A 20,394-nucleotide genomic window follows, 5' to 3' on the forward strand; every position below is an offset into this window, starting at 1 on the left:
ATCGCATAAAATGAGTCCTGATAGATGGAGGAGCAGGTCTAAACATTTGTACATTGAGCACTATTAAACAATTGGGATATTCTGACAAAGTTGTGAATTCTACAAACAAAATTACCATCAAAGCATATGATGATGAAGAGCGTTCATCCAAGGGCATAGTCACCTTACTTCTTAGAGTTGGGCCAGTTACAAAGGATGTGGTTTGTCAAGTACTTGATCTTGATCTCACATACAACATATTGCTAGGATGTCCTTGGATTCATGAAATGAGGGCAGTCCCATCTACATATCAGCAATGCATTAAGTTTCCTCACAATGGAGTTGAAATAACAGTTAATGGTGATCCTAACCCATTCATATATTGCAATAACTTGAGACCAAAAATTGAGACCATCATTCCCAGTAATTTTGAAGTTGTTCCTTCTTCTGCATACATTGATCTCGAGTCATTAAAACCTTCGACATCAAAACAAGGTGAGCTTAAAGGGAAATTCCAGGACAAGGGCATGGGTGAATACACTTTGAATCAGACCATGTACTTACAACAAGTCATGAATTCACCAAAAGAATATGGATGACCACATCCTACTAAGCGGGTATCTATCATTACACTTGAATGGGATCCTACAATCTTCCAAAAATGGGTGAACTGGAAGAAGAAGAGTTATACAAAATGCTTTACAAAGACCTTGCAAATGATACACAAGATCACATCAGTTTACCATGTGAGAAGTATGGCAAAGGGTTTAAGATTCTACAAAAAATTGGGTATGATGGCAAAAGTCCTCTTGGGTTAAGAAAGGAAGGCATCATTGAACCTTTACAACCTAAATTGACATTCAAAAAGGAACGTTCCAAAGGACTTGGTTTCATGACTTCCAAGGTTCATTCTCAAAAGATAGAAGAAGCATTACAAATCAAAGCTACCAAAATTCAACAAGAAAATCGCTATTCCACAAACTCCAATGAATGGGAATGGGGTTCAGACAAATCCTCTAGTGACTATGAGCTCACCGAGACATTTAGAGAACCAAGTGAGCCAACAGAAGAAGAGGAATGTAATAGGAAATTCAAATTTGGTCAAGAAACAACCCCAGAGGATTCCACAAAGTCCTTGTCTCTAAGTTCTAGGTTGAAATCACATAGAATGAGAACACCTGTCCCAGAATGCGCTACTAGTGATGATAATTTGGATTCGTTCATGATCGAGACTGATGAGGAAAGTGCCAACGATGACCTCGATAACTACCTCGACATACCCAAATATAACTGCATCTTCACTCTTAGCCCTGCTAACTTTGAAGACATCAAAGGACTTCCTCTTGTCCACCACCAACTCATTGACTGGGATCATGAAGGACCTGCACAGTTTGACACATTCCAAAATGATGAAGCTTTTATTGACTATCTTGGCATACAAGATGATCTTCCCCCTGGGGACCATAAAGTGGGATACACTATAGAGCTCAATAGCGTGGCATGTTTTGGTGAGGGTGTCAGGCCTTCTAGTCACAAAAATATGAAAATAAAAACAAACCAAGGGTTTTATGGTGAAAACCACACTGTGGTGCTGTCTGACCCCAAAAAAATAAAAAGAAAGGACGTATCTAAGGGTGAAAACCTCTCTGAGGCACCTGAAGATGGAAGGCTCGACATTCTCCCAGCATCATATGAGGAAAAGTCATCCATGTTGGTAGAGGAGACTATCAAAACAAACATTGGTACAAAAGAAGTTCCACACAACATATTCTTGGCTCAATCTTTGCAAGAGTCAGAAAGGTCAAAATTCATAAGTTTCTTCACGAAACGACAAATCAACTTTGCATGGTCATACGTTGATATGCATGGATTGGATCTGGATTTGGTAATGCACCATTTGACAGTTAAACCTGGGGCAAAACTAGTGAAATAGAAATTAAGAAAGATGCATCCACAAGTGGCATTACTAGTCAAAGAAGAACTTGAGAAATTATTGGATGTCGGATTCATACGCCCAATTGATTATCTTGAATGGATCTCCAATTTAGTGCCTATCAGTAAACCAAACCGTAGCATCAGAATATGTACAGATTTCAGAGACATCAACAAAGCTTGTCCGAAGGATGATTTTCCATTACCAAATATTGACCTGATTGTTGATCTCACAGTAGGTCATGCAATGTTATCCTTGATGGATGGATTCTCTGGTTACAATCAAATAAAAATTGCATCCGAAAACTAGCACAAAACAACATTCACTTGTCCTTGGGGAACCTTTTGCTAGAATGTCATGGCCTTTGGGCTAAAAAATGTAGGCGCTACATATCAAAGAGCCATGACTACTATCTTTCATGACCTCATGCACGTTACTGTGGAAGATTATGTTGATGAACTCTTGGGAAAATCAATAGATAGAGATACACATTTGGACATACTTTCAGTCATCTTTGATCAGTTGGAAAAATTAAAAGTAAGATTAAACCCCAAGAAATGTGTCTTTGGAGTAACCTCCGGGAAGCTCCTAGGATTCATTGTATCAAAAAGAGGAATCGAAGCCGATCTAGCAAAGGTAAAGGCCATCCTAGAGATGCAACCACCAAGAAATATCAGTCAACTTCAGTCCATACAAAGATTCATAGCACAACTTGTAGATAAATGTAATCCTTTTCAGCACTTGCTACATAAAAACATCAAATTCAAATGGGATGATAATTGTCAACAAGCTTTCTAGTTCCTCAAAGATCATCTTCTGAATCCGCTAGTTTTGATGCCACCAGTTCTAGATCAACCTCTACTACTATACATATCAGCTACTTCAACAGCACTGGGGGCACTCTTAGCACAACAGGTTACTGAAGGCAAAGAAAAGGTAGTCTATTACATCAGTCACACATTGGTGGGATATGAGCTAAACTACACACCAATTGAGCACGCATGTCTCACCATGGTCTTTGCTTCGCAGAAATTACGACATTACATGCTAACTCATAAGACTAAGTTGGTTGCAAGGATCTATCCATTGAAATACCTTCTCAATAAAGCAACACTTACTAGGCGACTAGCAAAATGGGTGATGCTCCTGAGTGAATTCGACATCGAGTATGTGGACAGAAAAGCAATAAAAGGACAAGCTATTGCAGATCAGTTAGTGGATTCTCCCATGATAGATGATGTTCCTCTAACTTTATAATTTCCAGATGAATCAATTTTAACAGTGTCGCACGCGAAGCCTTCACAACTATACTTTGATGGCCCATACACACATCATGGGGTAGGAGCTAGCATCCTCTTCATAACTCCTCAGGGGGATTCTATACCAAGATCATATCGATTATCATTTCCTTGCACTAATAACATAGCGGAATATGAGGCATTAACAACTGGATTACGAATTGTAGTTCAGTGGAAGATCCAGGAACTTCGTGTTTTTGGGGACTCTCAACTTGTAATCCGTCAAACAACAGATAACTACCAAACAAAGGAAGAGAAATTAATGCCTTACAAAAGAATGGTAGATGACCTGAAACAACATTTCACAAAGATAAACTTTGAGCAGATACCAAGAGAGAAGAATCGAGCTGCAGATGCTATGGCTAAAATTGCTTCATTGATCGATCTACCTCCGAATGAGACCCGCTATGAGTTCTTGGTGGATAACCTTTTGGTTCCTTCATATGAAATCACTCCTACTAAGATGATATGTGTCATTGGTCCTGAGTCCCAATTATATGGTTCCATTTTCACATACCTTCGTGACAATACCCTACCTCTTGATCTATCCAATAACCAACGTCGCACTTTCATTCGCCAATCTTCTCGATACATCATTTTAGCCAATATCCTATACCGTCAAGGTCTAGATGGCACTCTTCTTAGATGTTTAGAAAGCAACGAAGCTCAGATTGCGTTACGTGAAGTACATGAAGGGATATGTGGTCCACATTCTATTGGTCCTACCTTAGCCAAGAAACTCATCAGGACTGGATATTACTGGCCCAATATGGAAAAAGACTCATATCAATCTGTCAAGAAATGTAAGCAGTGTCAACTTCATGGAGACCTCATCCATGCGGCAGCACAAGAACTTCAACCAATTGTGACTCCTTGGCCCTTTTGTCAGTGGGGACTCGATCTCATAGGCAAGATTCACCCTCCATCCTCCAACGGTCATAAATTCATTATCACTGCCATAGAGTATTTCAAAAAATAGATTGAAGTCGTGCCTCTTATGCAAGTCACTGGAAAATAGATTGCTACATTCATTCTCAACTATATCATTTGTCGATACGGTATTCCTATTTCCATTATCACCGATCATGGGCGTCCCTTCAAAAATCAGGATGTTCGTGAACTCTGTGACCGCTTCCATATTTCCCATCATTTCTCCAAACCATATTACCCCCAAGGTAACGGTCAAGCTAAGACGTCTAATAAAACAATCCTTAAAATCTTAAAAAAGATAGTCGACGACGCTGGCCGTAATTGGCATATCCAACTTAATCTCGCACTTTGGGCCTACCGCACAAGTGTTCGCACACCTATAGGAGCTACACCCTATTCACTTATCTATGGTGCTAAAGCCGTCTTTCCTATTGAGGTTGAGCTACCCTCTTTACGAGTCTCTTTGCAAAACATTATCAATGATGAAGACTATAGGGTCTCTCGCTTACAAGAACTTGAACTATTGGATGAACGATGACAAACTGCTTTTAATCATCTCAAGGCTTATCAACAACGAATGAGTCGCAGCTACAATCATAAAGTCAAGCCTTGCACATTTGAGGTAGGTGATTTGGTTCTCAGAGAAAACCCCAAAAATCAGCAAGACAGAGAGAAGAAGGGCAAGTTCGAACCAAACTGGCTTGGTCCTTACATCATTACAACAACATATGGATTTGGTGCATATCAGCTCTCAACCATAGAGGGTGAACCTTTAGAGGATCCTATCAACAACATACACCTTCGCAGGTTTTACACATAGCTCTTCGGAATATCCTAATTCAAAAATACAAAAAAAAAGTCATAAAACTAAAAATCGTTACTTGGTGAAAACCTGACAAACAGGCGCCTTGTGACACAAAAAACATTGAAAAAAAAAAAAAGTAAAGAAAAACATTTCGTCCAACAGTGAAAACCACTTCAATGGTGCCCTGGGCAAGTACCATGGTGAAAATTGGGTCACCAGTGCCATGTGTAGAGACATTGCTCCTCCCTCCTTTAGGATTCCATCTCATCCTTTCACTTTGCACACACTCACAGCCTATTCGTTCATAATAAACTTACACATTCCCATCATGGCTTGTTATTGATCTACCCAAGATTGGTTCACCATTTATAATAAACATTCCTTTACTCTCGTTTCAATCCATAATAAATCAGCTCCTATCTGTGGCTAAGGAAAATCCTACGTCTAGTGATGGGTCTGGAACTAAGAGCATCACATGTTTCGAGGAGTATAGTTTCTTCCACTTTTCTTCAGTCTATTCGCACACAATCCACAATAAAACAGCACTTGCATCGCCAATCCGCAATAAAGTTCCATCTTCTCCACAATACGGTATCAGTTGCATGAATTCAGTCAGTTTCAGATGAGACACAACAACAACAATGGGCTTCAACAAATCAAATCTTTCAACAGACTCGAGCAACATTATGGTTCAGTGCGATCTATACTTTTTGTGAAAGTAAACATTGTGACCACAATCAAATAAGACTTATACAAGTGACAAGAGACACTAAATTTGAGGACTACAGTGGATGTTGGTGTTGAGTCTTGGTTTTCTTTTGATTTTTTATCTTTTGGTGACATGTCTTTTAGCTTTTCTAGGATGTCTTTGACTAGAAAGGTGAGAATGGGGTATTGTCACCTATTTTTCTTTTGTTGTATGTGGATTGTCTCTTAGTAATGTTATGACTTGTCCAAGGATATGAGGACATTGTGAGTCTAGTATGAACTGGGGCATTCCTTGTTTGTGACTATCTTATCTCCATGCAAACAGGTACAATGACTTTCTGGGTCAAACATATGCCTTGATTGTCATAACCTACTTGCCATAATAAAGCTCAATGATGATAACACACAAGAAGTTCTTTCACTTTCATATCTTCTATTTTCCATCCCCCCTTTCTTGATTGACTTCCATCATCCTTCTCGAGTCCGCGTAGCCTGCTATCACATGACTGAGTATAATGACATGCCAAAATAATATTTGCATTTCATGTCGTCTGCACCTACATTACCACATATAAGCATTCCATACATACATATAGATATCACAATTGCATCACATCCTGCACACAACACATATTAGCACATTTTACATTTTCATCATATAAATAATCATTTGCATTCTCATATTCATTTGCATTTCATATCATCACATAGGTACACATGCATATAGCTATCGCAAAGGTGAATCATCTCATATATATATAAAAAAAGTGCCATGATACAATGATGTTGAAATCATATGGCTACAATCACCCGCAGGTGTCTATATCATCATACAAAAATGGTACAATATTGATACATAGGGATCCCTCTATGGCTATGATGAACGCTTGGCCTCAACGGAATCTGAGCCCTGGAAGGACCTGCCCCAGGATCATCCCTCCTATCCCCTCTATCTGGTGGTGGTGGAGGACCCATAACCCCACCGCTAGACGCCTATCTCCTCTGGCTCCCTCCCGTAGCTGTCGCTATCCGCGATGGTCTACGAAAGCTCCTCGCCCACTGATCTAGTGGCACTGCACCATAATATAGATCCTGCTAGTAGCCTATCTCCTCTCCTACCCGCAGGACATAGGCATATCCAGCCCCTGTGTCCTCTATCGCCTGCCTCCCAACCCTTAGTGCTATCTCAGCCTCAGTGTAGCACTATATAGCCTAGTCTCGCTCCCACTCAGTATCTTTGAGCTACCTCCTGAGTCTATCCCTCTCACTCTCCAAGTCCTGAATCTCATCTGCCTATCCCTGGTAGATCTCCCTCAGCTCAACCATCTCATCCTCCTCTGTCTCGGCCCCCTGTGCCTCTGCCTATGGCTCCCCTTGTACGGGTGCCTATCCTTGTGCTTGTACTAGTGGTTGTACCTGTACCTGCCTCTGTCCCTGTCCTTGCACTTGTCTGGGACCCTGTGCTGCTGGCACCTGTAGCGGCAATCCACCGTGACCCCTCACAATCTGAGCCTGTCTGTCCTCTCCACCCTCCCTCCGCGGTGCCACCCTCCTCTCTCCAACTGCACCCTACCTCCTCCATCGGCCTCTACTCTCATCATCTCCATCATCATCACCATCATCATCACCATCCCCACCACCATCTCCGTCTAGCGACTCTCCTGGATCTGTCAAGCATGGGAATGGATGCTCGGCCCAATACACTGTGTACTTTGCATCCATGTCGGCATCCTCGATCTATGGCCACATATCCTAGGGTAAGGGCATCATCTCCACTAGTTGTGTAACAACCTGATCATATGATAGCAACGACCCAAAGTGCACCTGATCCCTGACAGTTTGTGCGTACATGCCTGAACCCCATGGCATCCGCTGGATCCTGCCAAACTGCCTGCCCACCCTGTCAACCAGCTACCTCTCCAGTACATAGGGCATCCACCCAATCAGATACCTACTCCAGAAGGTGTAGGGTAGCTCTACTGCATCATCCTCCCACTGCTCACATCCCAGGTACGACCTCCATATAACCATATCAATCTCATCTATAGCCCGTCGCCAGTACTCCAACCTGCCAATCCGTGGTTGCGAGGTGATCATATCGTACAAATTCACGAAACTGCGCCCATGACCTCTGCCCCTGAAATGTATCGGTCGTGTCACCAGTAGATGCTCATAGGCCCACACCTATAACAATGTGACTTCGCGGCCCAATCCCACGGATCCATGGTAAACAAACTGATGCAGCTCATAGTATAAGTGTGCTAGTACACATGGTCCCCAAGCACATCTGGTGTGTTGAGTCACCAGTGTCTCCAATGTGCTCCCCCGGCCCACATCCAACCCTCGTGTCGCTCTGTCTAGACACAGGAACCCACTAATCACTCCTCCTACTACTGCTGTTAGTGCTAATCCTGTCGCGGTCATGGTATCCCATGCCACGTGTCCTACCCTCATCTCCAGTCCTAGATCGTGGAACACTTGTCTCAAGGTATCCCTATCTGCCTCTCGATCATATGGAATCAGCTCCCCATTGATCGGTATCCGTAGAATCTTGTATACATCCTCTAGGGTGAATGTCATCTCCCCCATCAGCAAGTGGAACATGCAAGTCTTAGAGTGCCATCTCTCAGCCAGTGCAGTCAGCAACCCCATGTTCACCTAAAACTCAGGCACATATAGCATATGTCTCAGACCCATGCCCTCAATGGCAGCCCTGTCCTTGAATGTCAACTCAGGTCGCAACCTCTGAGTCGATGGGAATCTCTCCCGTGACTCTAGCATAGGCAGATACTCCTGCAGTCAATCACATCAATCATGTCAGTCATAGTGGCATTCACTGTTCATCACAAAATGCTACTTTTTATCTACATACATATGATATTCTATCCTAGTGACACTCCCTGTTCATCACAAAGTGTTGCTTCTATCCTAGTGGTACTCCATGTTCATCACAAAGTACTACGTGTTTTGCACTCCCTGTTCATCACAAAGTGCTGCTCACATTTGCACTCCCTGTTCATCACAAAGTGCTACTCATATTTGTACTCCCCGTTCATCACAAAGTACTCTCTATGTCTCGGTACTCACTGTTCATCATGAAGTGCCTCGACCTATCCTAATCTTCCCTAGAGGATCTGCTTGAGTTTATCCTCTTAGCAGCTTATCCAATCAACAGCGTATGTTCATCACAGACCTGCCGATTTGACCTTGAAGACATAAACGTGCCTTCATGACATAAACGCGCTTATAGATTGCATAGACATGCCTGCTCTGCACAAACACGCCTGAAAAACATAGACGTGCCTATGCTTTGCACAGACTCACCTACCTTCCACATACGTGCTTCAATTTCACAGACATGTCTACATGACATAGATGCAACCGCATTCTGCACAAATGCTTTTCCTAACATAGACGCGCCTGGCACCAACGCAGACGCACCTAGCGAGCATAGACGCACCTGGCACCAACGTAGAGGCGCCTGGACGTTTTTGACATTTTTTTGGACCCTATCCTAGAGCGCATTTATTACCCTATCTAGCATGCATTAATGACAACAATAAATGCAACAAAGTACAAGGAGGTTTTGTGGTACTCACCGGCTCTCCTGCCTCTGTTAGCCTTTGGAATCAGTGAACGCGGTCGAATATGTGAACCAAAGCCATCCCTGCTGACTGCTGCTACTCTTTTCTCTCTCTGCACTCTAATCTCTTGGGTGTGTGGATGACAATGAGGATGTATTTCCCTCGTGGTCTATCTTATAGACTACCCTAGCCTTAGCCCTAGCCCTCATTTCTCGAGTTAGTCTTCTTTATCCCATGACTCTGTCACTCTATCCGGTCGGTCCATTCTAGCCTTTCTTTCTTATTGAGAGATTGTCTGTGATCTTTTCAAACATTTTCATCCAATCTCTCGAGGGGGCATATCATTCCCATCTTGGGGCAACTTTGTATCAGTTCATATTATCTTCTTTGAAACAACGCAACAAGTTGCATTGTCTCAAAGAGGGGCAAAATGTAGACACCTAAAATTGTCATGTTTAAATAAATAAATATTTTTATTTATTTAATTACTTTAGCCTAATTCTTCTATTAATTAAATAAATCTTTATTTATTTAATTAATTCATTTATCCTCTACTAGCCTTATTTCTCATTTAAATAAATACTTTTATTTATTTAAATTATCCTTTTCATAGATTAAATAAATATCTTATTTATTTAATCGATCCCTATTCTTTTATTAATTAAATAAATCTTTATTTATTTAATTAATTCATTAACCTTTTCTACCCATGACACATGTCATTCATCTCTTAATTCATACACTACCTACCCTCTTATTATTTTATTATTTTTTTTACCTACCCTCTAATCATAGCCGACCTCCTTTTACACCTCTCAATCTTATCCCTCCATTTCATATAGTGTCTTCTATATAAGGAGATGCTTCCTTCATTATCAAACCCTAACGACTCGACTACTTGACTACACTACGCTTTTCATATGCGATCCTACTTGCAACCACATTTCGTTCTTTGTTGAGCTCTTGTGCACATAAAATCTGAGAGCAAATATATATCAAGCAAGATCAATGGAGATAGGAAGAATGGAGATTCAAACCCTATTGGACATGTGATGGTATAATCTTTGTGATTTCATTTGATTTTCATTGTCTTAGGTAATCTTCATATGTTATGGTGGATCTTTGTTGTTGTTAGGCTAGGGTTTTGTGGTTGAATCCATTTAATCTTTCAATATTGTTGTATCCATTTTTCACCGTAGACAATCATGATTCCATAATAAAATATCATCTCAAAATCATCAAATACCACTTTTAAATAATTCCCAAGTTTGGACCAAAAACCAGTCATGAGGCCAATTACCATTACTGAATGAATGAATGAAATATTTTAATGACGTCCACGACACTAAATAGTCTATGGGACCAAGACAAACACCCTTAACTGATGGACCTCAAAAACCCTGAAATTTCAAAGTGCATAAAATGAAAATGCAAGATTAGCCTTTTGATTCGAATCAACTCAACAATACAATACTCCCTCGATTTGTCATTTCAACATCCCAAATAGAATTGAACAACATAACCTCATATATACTCGTAATTTCCAAATTTGGTTCGTACAAATCATATAGTCATCCAAATGGAGAGATTTAAATTGGAAGAATACTTTAATTCACTCAACAATTCATTTGCAACAAACTAAAATCAATTCAATTGAAAAAAAAAGAGGAATTTGAGTTCCTACCTCAAACTTGACCAAATCTTCAAATTGACAATGTAATTGAACATAATTGAGATGAGACATGAGTTTCTTAAGTGAAGTTACCCATAAACTATGTACAATTATTTGAATTCTTTTAGCATAAACCACAATGAATCTACACCTATAGTCCAAAGTAATCTAGCGAGGCATGTTATCTAAAATACAATATCATGAGTATTGGATCCAAGAGTATAGCACAAAAATTCTATTATAGCAATCGGTTATACATAAAATATCAAAGAAATTTGCAACAATATCTATTTAAGAACGGTTCAACATATAAACTCTTATCTTTCTTTTTTTTGGTAAGCATTATCAACTATAATGAATATATAATACTATAAAGAAGTCTTTATTGTTCATTATATAAATGGGGATATGTATAATATGGTATCGTTATATATATTTAATTGTAATAGATAAGATTTGAAAAATATGTTTTATGTTTATATGTATTTATTCAAATAGCTGATATTTTGTCATTGAAATATAAGGATATACACAACTTTATTAATATTGAAAATTACTCACTGATAATTAAAACAAAATAAATCTAGGATATGGAACAAAATTTTCTTAAGGTTTGAAAATGGATGTATCCCTCAAATCAATCACAAAATTAACTATATAGATCAATATCTTACTTGAAATCACATAGAGAAAGCTTATTGATTGACTATGAACATGTTACCTTAGGATGAGCTTAGATATGAATTTGGAGTTATCAAAGCAATGTTAACAGCATGTATCAGACATCTGGGATAGCAACATAGAGAAAGTGGAATATAAGATAGGTGAGAGTGAAGTGCTTTGGATGGAATGTTGGAAGAGATGTGTGGGACCCCTTCACACCCCATAGAATCATTTAGAAGCCATAAAAAAGTGCCATAGACCAAATATTAATGACTGTCCTAAGGGTACCAATTGTGACAATCACAAGTTTACCAGTGATACTGCCTACTCAAACAAGTTGTGTTTGGAAAGCCCGCTAGGTGTGTATATGTAATGGTAATGAAATGTCCTAAGAGTAGCCCTTACACTAGTATGCACAAACCTTGGTGTCACAATGGTGTTGATGTGGCCTTGGGCCAAAGGTGGTTGACTGTTACAATTAGGACAATGATCTCAAACACAATTTATGGTGTTTATAACTCTAATGTCCCAATATACTTGTATATATTTTCACAAAACAATTAGCAACCCAACCATAGCTATTAATAAGATTTCCCCATAAAATGCATGCAAAACATATCATCGTTGATAGGATAACTGACTTGCATTCAGTAAGAGACTTCAATGAGTGGAGTTTCATACTGAAAAGAGTACTTGCAATAAAGATTTTGAAATCAACAAGACATTATGCATTCAAAAATCCACAAGGAAGATCTAATATTTATGAATGAAATTGCAAATCAATCTAAGTTACATGTTTGATATCTTACTTATATCATGGCAACATAAAATGTATATCTGCACTCAACATACCTCTTTTCTTGTTTATTTGAGAATGTTGCTAGGAATTAGTAGGTGAATGGTACATTGATCTACACATGAATCACTTGTACTTTCCTAATACTTTCATCCCTTGGTCAAGGCCACGTACCCCCTAACACCTGAATATTGTTTCCACCCTCATGATTACTTTAAGTCCATGCTCAAATCACACTAAATGACAATAGTTAGTACACAATACTAACCATAGCCAAGGAAGCCCAAATTTACTCATACTCAACATAATAAGAAATAACTAAATCATGTAGACCATTATTCATAGCATAACCTCTTTTTCACATCATGGAAGGCCAAAATTACAAGGATCACGCTTCTTTGAAGGAGTCATTGTTCAAAGCCACCAAACTATCCGAAAGAGTAGAAGTTATTAGGCTCATACAATTTTAGGACATATAAAGAGTTGAATCAGAAGCAAGATCATGAAGCATACAATAGAGAGGTATTCATGGAATAGACATTTGAAAACATCTCATTCATGAAGTAACAAAATGCTAAAGAAAATGACAAGTAATAAAAAAACTTACAAGGATGAGGCGTATTCATAACTTTTGCAGTCCCGCCATGGATATCAACACTAGAAGAAACTCGTATTGTTAGTGTACATACAAGACAATATGGTAGTTCATTATACCAAGCAACTTGTGGTGTTGTTGTTCGTGTTGGCTTTGTTGGACCATGCAATTAAGATTCAATATACATTATTCAATAAGATTAACTGTGCAACATAATGAAATATTGAAAAGTGTGTTATCTTGTTGAGCTTCACTTGGTTTCGAGAATAGTTTAATATTTTCTACTTAACAAGGCCAACCACATGAACGTGGAAGCTCATTTGGTCCCTCCGCCCCCTAACATCACTCTAAATTCCCCATTAACATCTTATAACATTCATTCATTCATTATTTCTACCATTAATAAAATATAACATTCATTCATTAGTATCACATAACGTTCATTAACACATAACATTGATTAACATTAATTAACACGCAACATTCATCAATATTAATTAACACATATCATCCATAACCATTAATTAGCACATAATTACATTCACTAACACATAAAAATCAGTCATTATCAAATAAGGTAGATTACAATCATTTCTTTTTTTGTTTTTTCTTTGAAGCTATGAAAAGACTAAGTGCAACATCGGTTTCTTCATCATTTCCCCCCTCTGCAGTTGTTTCGCCCTCTGCTCGTGATTTCGATGTATGCCTAGTCCTATATTGAGGATGAGGACACTGAAGTGAAGGGGGGTCCTCTGCAATAACAAAGAAATGGGTTAAATACAAAACATTTTTTATTATTGTTACAAGTATTTCATTAATTTAGAGAACATAACTGTTACACTCTTTACCTGATGGGGCCACATCATTTTGTCTAGCCTCAACCTCAACATGCGGAACATCCTCTAGATCATCTGGAGTTGAAATACTAAAGGTTACATTAATGTTGAACACCAATTGCAATTATATTTGTTTAAAGGAATAACAGTGGTCCTCTTTACCTGAGTGGGGAACATCACGTTGTTGATGTTGTGTACCCAGATCATGCTCCACTTGGTCGCCACTGATTACATGCTCTAAAATATTAACAAAAAAGGTTACATTAATTACTACTCTAATTACAAATTAAGATGTTTAATTGTATTAATAACTACATAAATAAATTTGAATAGCAAATGAATACCTCCACTACTGGGATGCACATCTGAACCTTCATGTGCAGGTGATGTTTCACGATTAGCAATCTGCATTCCAATGTCATGCACATTGTTATCATTGCTTGCTTATTTAAAACAAATATAGTCACTTTATGTTGGAACTCAACATCAATTAGATTATTGGTAAAGTATTCAATTTGAAACAATTTCCATTTAGCATATTTACTTGTGTGACGGATGCACTCGAATATTGTGTATGCCCACTCAATTCTCATAGCCGATCAACCATGGCTGAATAGCCTTGCTAGTAGGCAATTCTCTTGTCATCTTCTATGGGTGCTCTATTGAATTTAGAGCCCTGAATTTTTGCTTGGTATCGTGAATTTTGCTTGGATTGTTTGATAAAAAAAAAATCGTTTGCAATTTATTAATATTTTGATGCAATATTTCATTTACATGAGATACTTACAATTCGTGCAGCAAGTTTCATATAACCACCAGAGCCGAGTTTGTGTTTCTCATGCTTTTCTTGTCTTGCTTTGGTTGCCTTTGACGTGTCACTCAGTCTATAAAAAGTTTGAAATGTGAACTATATTATATAAATATAAAGAGTAATTAATTAGTACATAATTACATTCTTAATAGTATCTCGTACCTTCTTTTGGCATCTGGTGGTTTATTTCCTTTTTTCCTTTCAATTCTCTCCTTGACATCCAAAATCAGGTCCTTCCATTCCCTCTCTAGAATCATGGGGGGACGCTCGTACTTTAGGTTCCTCTCTAAATGGGTCCTGTATTGGTCCCTCACATACTTTAGATATGTAGCAGCTTTTTCAAGGAGCTTGCTTTTGTCAAAGGTGTAATTTCCAAACCATTCAACCATTTGGTTTGTCAATTCATCTTTTAACCTTTTTTCTTGGTCATTCCACCTTTTAAAGCAAAAGCAAACCTGTTAGATTCATAAATGAACTAAAGCTACATTTATTACACTTCAAGAAATGGTACATTTATTACACTTCAAGAAATGGGTCAAAGGAAAACTATTCTACCAATGATATGAAATCAAAATAGTGGATTAGGGTTAGTTCATATATGATGTACCACCTTTTACGTATGGTGGGCCCAAATATCTGCAATGCAATGTCACTAAGATGTTTATAGAAAATATCATTTCCTGCAAAAAATTCATGGGATCATTAGTCCAAAATGAGTGATCATAAAGTAAATTACAATTAGACTATATATAATAATAATTTTAAAGTACCTGGAACCTTTTGTATCTTTAAGAGAATCATTTCTTCGTCGCTCACCACCAATGTGGCCTGCAACGTTCCCGTACTAGCAATACGAGAAGATCCAAGAAATGATGGTATGTTATCAGCAGTAGTCGCCTCTGGCACATCCTCATTTTCATTTCCTCCTGCATAAAATGAATCCACTATGAAATGCCCCCAAGAAAGAAGGCTTGAAGGGAAATAAACACATAACATAAGATAGAGCAAAAGAGGGATCTACCAATAGTGGGCGGGCTAATATGACATGCAGTAGAGGATGTTTGCATGCTACATGTTGCCAACATTGCAGTCAGAAATACAAGTGGGGCTAACCTTTGATGAAGCGGCAACAACATTTGCACAGGAACATTGACAACACCTAAAGAATAATACATTAAATATATGAAAAGTGCCAGAATTGTAAACAAGGATGAACCTTTATTTTGAAGATTGACAGTATCAAGTATGATGTGTTTTGGGTACTCAAAGTGATAAGCCAAGCAAGCGATAATACAAGAAAATCATCATCACCTAAAGTACCTGCAACACCCTGATCATGGCAACAACTTTCATGAGGGCGGATAAATTGTTGTAAAAACAACACGTACATATTTTAGTTAATGACATAAAAGAGAATAAAATATAAACCATTATTGAACTTTTGTTATAATTAAAGCTTTCATTACTGCTTACTTGCAATTTTTCTACTGTCCAAATCAATACTTGCACCCTCTCTCGTATCTCATCAATCATAGGATGCATGGCTACCAAAGAAACAATCTCTTTAGTAATTTTTCTAAGAGGCGTTTTTATGAATTCCATAAGGTGTGTGGAATTTTTAGGGTCATCATCGCTTAATCCTATTGAGTCCACATCCCTAGAGAGGTGCTCAAGTACTGCAGCTCCCTTTCCCCGAACATCCGTCTGTGTCAAGAATATCATTAACAATTACAAAATTAGTCTAAATCACTAAAAAAAAGAACATAATAATATAACAGTTTGCTTCTATCTAATTTGTACAATTACAATGAGGTTTACCTACTCAGTAGACGTGTCACGACCTACATCCCTGTCTATGATATGTGATGGATCCATGTCGCCTTGTGACAAAGAAAAAATATAAAAAACGTTAGCGAAATTAAACCAATAGACTTAGCAAAAAAACTTCATAATAAAATGGTATATTGGACTCATTAATTGGAGGTTGGTTAATTTAAATGGTATATAGTACGTACCACCCCCATGATATTAACTTTGTTTGTATCTATACGATTCAAACTGTAATCGATTAGAAGCTCTTCGCTTGCACTTATTGATTTTATCGCACATACAAATACATGATTTCCCTCGCGCACCTCAAATATGCAATTGGATTGTTTATTAGTTGACCCAGGTTGCGTACTATTTATAAAACTTGCAATATTCCCTGTTGCTTTTGGTCGACCATCAATGTATACAGCCACTCATTTAATTTGATCATTATCTTTCTGTTGTATATAATTTGTTGACAGTGCATACCTACGCATACTTTTTTTATATTGAACAATCTACATCCAATTATTGTAATTATAACAAGGTCCAACAAACTCCATCAATTCAGCAACTTTGTTGTAATAGACCTTTATGTCGTCCATGGAAAATAAGCCGAAACCATGTAATGATGAAGGTGTTATGCGATATATCCTATCGTTAACACAAAAAAAATGGTGTTTATTGGAGGAAGTTCCTTGGGCACCCATTGTTTCTGTAGATGTTTATACCTCAGTGGCACCTCAATGTCGCCTTTGGTCTCATCATCATAAGAACATGACCCCCGTTGAGCAAGGAAAAATTTCATGTGTTTATTGAATTTTTTTCTAATCTTTTGACCTCTTGTTGATCTCCCTATTGTAGACCTACTACATGTCTCACTTTCATTTTTTGGAACCTGCATTTCCCTCACTCAATGAAGACAGATCTGACAAATACCTATTTGGGGTTACCTGCACTCCATCAAATGAGAGAGAAATTTGCAAATGAGGGTAATGTCGATGAAGAAGTCGGCCCTAAAGTTGATTTTGGGATTAAAATTTGAATAAGTCCAACTGGAGCCTCAAGTGTTGATAACTGTATTAGATTTGCTGCTAATGACGAGGTTTGAAAAATTGAGGAAGTTTGTTTTCCAAGTAATTTTTAAAAAATAAACTATTTCTATAGGGTGTATTGACTAGTTATACCTGTCCATCCATGAGACTATGTAGGATCCTCGTCAAAGGGGTTCAAGTTCCTACACATGTAATTCAATTATCTTATGTTAGCTAAAAATTACATAGTACACAACATGAACACCATGAACTTTGTAGACAAAAAGAGTATTGAATAATAAAAAGATGTTATCAAAATCATTGTAAATTTTTGCAGGGACAATAACATGTTCCATCACCTTTTCTTTTCAAGTTAGACCACAATCTAGCAATTGTCTCCTTATTTTGTTGTTCGTTGATATTGTCTGACATGGCCTTTCTTCACAGGCAAGAAAATCGGGCTATAGAACTAGTTATATAAAAGTTGAAATGTTAGTTATGAAATCATGTTTCAGTATAATATACCAAATTAAATTACTTGAACATAGAAATTATCATCACTGAACCAAAACCATTTAACTCTTATTTTTCATCTCAAAATATATCGAATGGCTTTGTGGTATGCAATCCTTGTATCATATCTTAAGTTGACTAATGTCTAATTGGGGTAATCCATGAGTGTCTAATGTGAATTCATTATCAATGTTGTGAAGTCATCGAGAGTATGGTGATAGTCACTCCTTATAGGATCCTCTCAATAATGTCCAAATCAATCTAAAAGGAAAGCAACTATCCATTCCCATGCTCATACATACTTACATGACTAATGTTTCCCTTGTGTATCCTAAACATTGGAGAGACCTTATCTGACTTGCCTAATCAATGTGGTTGTTGTCCTAATATGAAATACTGAGTTCTACCCTTGCCTTTGCATCAAACTTCTCACAAAATGTTTCTTCAACAAAACACACTAATATGAATTGAGCCAACACCATGAGGATAGGGTCAAGTATCATGGCAACTAATCATAATATGTGAAGATGGGGTTCACACACAAGTGTTGGATCTCAACAATTCCACACTTCCAAAATTGTCAGTCTCAAGACTTCTCCTATTGAGTCAACACTCATTGATGGTCACAACCAAAACCATTTAACTCTTCTTTTTCATCTCAAAACATATCTAATGGCTTTGTGGTATGCAATCCTTGTATCATATCTTAAGTTGACTAATGTCTAATTGGGGTAATCCATGAGTGTCTAATGTGAATTCATTATCAATGTTGTGAAGTCATCGAGAGTATGGTGATAGTCATTCCTTATAGGATCCTCTCAATATTGTCCAAATCAGTCTAAAAGGAAAGCAACTATCCATTCCCATGCTCATGCATACTTACATTACTAATGTTTCCCTTGTGTATCCTAAACATTGGAGAGACCTTATTTGACTTGCCTAATCAATGTGGTGGTTGTCCTAATACGAAATACTGAGTTCTACCCTTGCCTCTGCATCAAACTTCTCACATCATGTTTCTTCAACAAAACACACTAATATGAATTGAGCCAACACCATGAGGATAGGGTCAAGTATCATGGCAACTAATCATAATATGTGAAGATGGGGTTCACACATAAGTGTTGGCTCTCAACAATTCCACACTTCCAAAATTGTCAGTCTCAAGACTTCTCCTATTGGGTCAACACTCATTGATGGCCACAAGGCCAAATCAATGTATCTAGGCTTCCAACTCCTTACTCTAGGCTTGGAGGACCCTACACAAGGTCTATGAACACTCACTTGGTATTACAATAGAAAGAGCCTTCCTCTAGAACTTTGTTTGGAACACACACATCATTGGTAATCATTGTTATGATGGATGGTCTATTAGGACGGTAAATAAAATGCTTATTCTTTTTCCACCCTTTGAAACTACAACAAGGCATTTGACTTGGCAGGGTCCTCACACATCACTTCAACAACAAACATTAGGAAATTCAACCTTTTGCCTTCTCAATGCATTTTTTTTTGTCTTTCACCAATTTTCTCAGTCTGATACATAGGGATATCAGACCTTTCATGGCATCATCACACGCACCTTCCAATATGTAGTCCTTTCATATTTTAGGTGCCTACACACTATGTTGTTGTTAAGTATTGATGTAGTCTTAAGACATCTCATGAATCCATTACATGTCCACACTTGGGTTTACAAACACAACTCTGTCAAAACAAAAACAATATCACTAGTAAAACTATGACTGTGACAATCAATACCCTTAGGACAGTCATAGAAATTTAATCTATTTCATTTGGTTTTGATCCACAAACCCTTCCGAAGGTTGCATAGGGTCACCTCACCTCTCTCTCTATCATCAACCACTTCAAAATACCAATCGCTTGGTCTTCCCACCAAATTCTTCACTCTTACTACCTTTTACTATCTGATACATAGAGATATCAGATTGTCGTCATGCCCAAACACATACCAAATCTAATTTGGAGCCCTGCACACAACATAATATGATAAATAGCATGAACAAAGGTCTTCCCACACATTTGGGTGAATTTATATACATAAGAGACCAAACTATACATTAGTTACTCCTCTCGGTAAACACTAGGCAAGGTTTTGACATTTTTTGGAAAAACTATGATATCTTCTTTAAAACACTATGAGATTCAATGCCACAAAAAGACAAAATGAAGTTAACTCTATAAACTGCAATCTTGTATTTATTTTTAATCGATGCTTTCCTACATTGTTTGATCTACCATCTTATTAGAAATCTCATCTCTATTATGTTTTGATGGATGTCGCATCCTGTTACAAACCTCACATTTTGGCACTGAAAGAAAGGATTTTAGCAAAGGTTGTGGAATGTGGCTTTTACATCTACCAATTGTCATTACATCTTGTGCATATGGATTTTACATGTAGAAG

Source organism: Cryptomeria japonica, chromosome 8, assembly GCF_030272615.1.
Source record: "Cryptomeria japonica chromosome 8, Sugi_1.0, whole genome shotgun sequence".
NCBI lineage: Eukaryota > Viridiplantae > Streptophyta > Pinopsida > Cupressales > Cupressaceae > Cryptomeria > Cryptomeria japonica.